We start from the raw sequence: 3,462 nt of genomic DNA on the forward strand, positions 1-3,462 counted from the left end.
TTTGTTAAAAACAGAAGAGAAAAGAAATAAAACACTGCACAATCAATAGGAATTGGTTATTTGGGTGTCTGTTTTTCTGTCACGAGGACAGCCGGGATGCGAACCCACCAGAGCGAGCCATCTTTTTCATAGCGATGATCAGATTAGCATTGTTTTAGCATTAGCATCATTTTAGCATGAGAGTTACTTGGTTAGATCATTTAGCGTAGTTCACAGGTGTAATTTACGTAGGGTTGGTGGGTTATGAAAACCCAGGGCGCGCTGTGTTCCCAGTGAGCACCGCTCTGCTCCGCTCCGAAGCTCCATGTGAGCACCGCACCGCCCGTCACCGCTCGGACTCCTCGGTGCCAGCGTGCGCTGTCACAACAACTCAGCCCCCATTTCATTTGAAGAAATTCACGATGATTGTTATATGTCATACAATGCATAACATAGTTAATATAAGAAGAGACATTTACTGTGAAAGGTCATTTTGGCTTCCACTACACAATATGTTATTTTGATACTGCCTGCATGTACGCTGACATCAGATTGCAGCTGGAGATGATGGAAGCAACACAGTGTTTTGTGAAATCGTTCTCGTTACCATCCTCCTCAAACATGGGACAACACAGCAGACAAACACACAGAAACACAACAGTAACGTCCCTACAGTGGACAAAACCTTGATCATCAGACCTTGCCATCCTCACTCCCAGCCTCGTGGCTCAGTCAGTCCCCAGTTTCTGGGGGCTCGTCCGGTTATGGTTAAAGCTACACAAGCAGTTTTACAAGCCACATTATATGCATTCATATTATAGTCCATTTCCACTAGACTATATGTAAGCAAGCAAGCACTCAAATAAAATGTAAGATTTCCCACAAATCCCCCTCTTGGCCAAAAACAGATTTTAGGACCACAAAATTAACATTCCTGCAAAAATTACATTTCTGCATGGTCTGCAAGCATGTCTCCAAGTACATAAATAAATAAGTACATCAATTAATGAATAAATAAGCAATGTTCAGACAAGCAACAGTTTAAAACAAAAAGGTGAGATGAGTGTTGATACTCAACTGCCTCGGTGGACAACTGACTTCCCACAGTCCTCTCTTCAGGTTAGGAGGCCGGTGTGTCCTCTCCTCCAGGTATGGAGCTCTTCAACCTAGAGAGGCGAGTGTGACAGATGTGATACCACTTGGCTGCTTTCTCCTTCAGTCAGACAGCATGGGTCGTCCGGGCTGTCACTTGGAACGGTCCGTCCCAACATGCCTCTGTCCACCCCCTCTTGGGTCAGCGCAGGTCCACAAATCCTAGATTCACGTCCTACTCCAGGTGGTCATTGCGATCAGGACCAACCTCCTGGTCCTGGAAATGGTGTCCCGGTCTCTGGTTCCAACAGGGTTAGGAAGGATAGTTAAACTGAAACACACACGCAGGCGTGTGAGCGTGGCTCTTTTCTCAGCTTTCTTTGAAGGAAATGAGTTTCTTGTGTTTATCAGTTGTGTGTATGTGTGTGTGTGTGTGCGTGCGTGCGTGCGTGTGAAGCTGCAGAAGGAGCTGAAGAACCTGTGTGTGGAGGAGGGCCAGCTGAAGCGAGCTCTGGACATGAAGCTGAACATCCGGCGGCAGAAGAAGGAGGTGAAGGAGCAGCACGTGAAGGAGGTGCTCGGGTACGGGCCTGCGCTCCTCCGCGCCGCACGCCGTCCACCGCGCTCACACCCCCGCTGACCCGAGCCGCTCTTTCAGCCAGTGCACCCACATCCACCAGAGGCGCGAGGAGATGGCCGACAAGATCCAGAAGATCTCCGGCCAGACGCAGCAGCTGAGGGCCGAGATCAAGAGCCTGAGGGACGTCTGCGGCGAGGAGACGGAGAAAGCCCAGGTACCGGCGGCCTCCCGCAGCAGCGGCAGGCCACTTCCTGTTCCCACGCTGACGCCTTCCTCCTGTCCCCTCCAGGCCATCTACAACACCCTGTCCGCCGCCGTGGACAAGCTCCACCAGCGCATCCAGGCTCACTCCAGAGACCTGAAGCTCGCCGCCGCCAAGATGTCTGCAAACATCTGAGCCTGAAATATTGACTTAAAATAAGTGTTGTGCTTTCTTGATGAAGCTGACTTGAAGAATGTTTTAGTTAATTCCAGAATTTCAACGAGTGAAAAAAAACAACACGACAGAGCCGGGACGGGAACCCACGAGCTCTCAGATGAGAGGCGTACGCTCTACCACTAGACTATTACTCCAGACGGTAAAAAGGGACGGTTAAGAAGAGGGTACATCAGAAATCCATTGTAATCTATGCTTCACATGTGTTCCAGCACCTGAAACTCCACAGTGGTGTGAGTGAACAACGCCACACCACCTCCACTCTTCTTTTGTCTGTGTCTGTCAAGCATTTCATCCCCTTCAATGCCAAAATCACTTCTCCACAGCACTGTTTGACCAACTTTCTGATGTTGCTCTGAAATTCAAATGGCATTTGCAGTGACCGACAAACAACATGGTGTTTTCAAAGTTGGTGTAAGGGCCTCAGATAATGAGGTGGATCATTGATCATCTGTTACATTAACAACAATCCTCATTTGTACAGTTTGGACTGTGTGAGTTTCAGTCAATTCACGCGTCTTCCCTTTTCCCACAAGGGGGCGCCACCAGACCACAAGTCACGCTGATCTGAGACCGGGGGAGAGCTGTGTTTATTCTCCACATGGAAAGAGGGAAGTCTCCCAGTCACCCGAAAGCATTTCTACATTTCTCATATTTGGTCAGAAGAAAGCACAATGTGCTGCTCTGTGTGTGTGTGTGTGTGTGTGTGTGTGTGTGTGTGTGTGTGTGTGTGTGTGTGTGTGTGTGTGTGTGTGTGTGTGTGTGTTTGGACAACCAATGGAGAACGTGTTGCAATAAATGAGGTGAAAAACATTTGTTCGCCTGCATCAATTTCAAGTTCTTGGCCAAGAGTCACAGACTCTCCTTCCTTCATCTTCAAGTCACACATCACAGAGATACACTGACGTATTTGTTGAAAAACCATCTGTACCTTCAGTCAGTGGAGAAAAAGCCAATCAGAGGAGAGGAGCTTTTGCATGCAACTTTTTTGAATCTGACACTTGGAGAACTTGGACACCTGCAATTGAAAGATTTCTGAAGAGAAAAAAACATCTGCAGGTACACAACTCACAATACACAGGTGCAAGTTTTGCTTTTAGAAGTGCTCCAAACTTGTTCAATCATTTCATTTACACAACTATAAATGGTGCTTCCACAGGTGCTGAATCCTTAAAAGTCTTCAAGTAGAAATCAAGACTTATCCACCTCAGCTAAATTGTCAGCCGTGCTGAAACTCTCCCAACAAGATGCTTGGACATGCTGAAGACAGCCAGGTCGCTCGCTCACATCATGTTCAGAATGAGAATCAGAATTCCTTTATTGTCATTGTTCAGAAGAATGCAATGAAATTGAGAACAGCAGCTGTCGTGGGCAG

At 47.6% G+C, this 3,462-nt stretch overlaps 1 long non-coding RNA gene across 1 annotated transcript; it reads left to right on the forward strand.

Annotated features, from left to right (window-relative positions):
• Positions 1 to 1,602: 1,602 nt before the first annotated feature.
• On the forward strand, positions 1,603 to 2,053 carry LOC115404600 (uncharacterized). The gene is made up of 3 exons (XR_003933369.1): positions 1,603 to 1,653; positions 1,730 to 1,865; positions 1,941 to 2,053. It is a non-coding gene; the product is annotated as an uncharacterized LOC115404600 (long non-coding RNA).
• The last annotated feature ends 1,409 nt before the right edge of the window (positions 2,054 to 3,462 follow it).

The sequence above is a fragment of the Salarias fasciatus genome, chromosome 17 (assembly GCF_902148845.1).
Source record: "Salarias fasciatus chromosome 17, fSalaFa1.1, whole genome shotgun sequence".
In the NCBI taxonomy this organism is placed as follows: Eukaryota; Metazoa; Chordata; class Actinopteri; order Blenniiformes; family Blenniidae; genus Salarias; species Salarias fasciatus.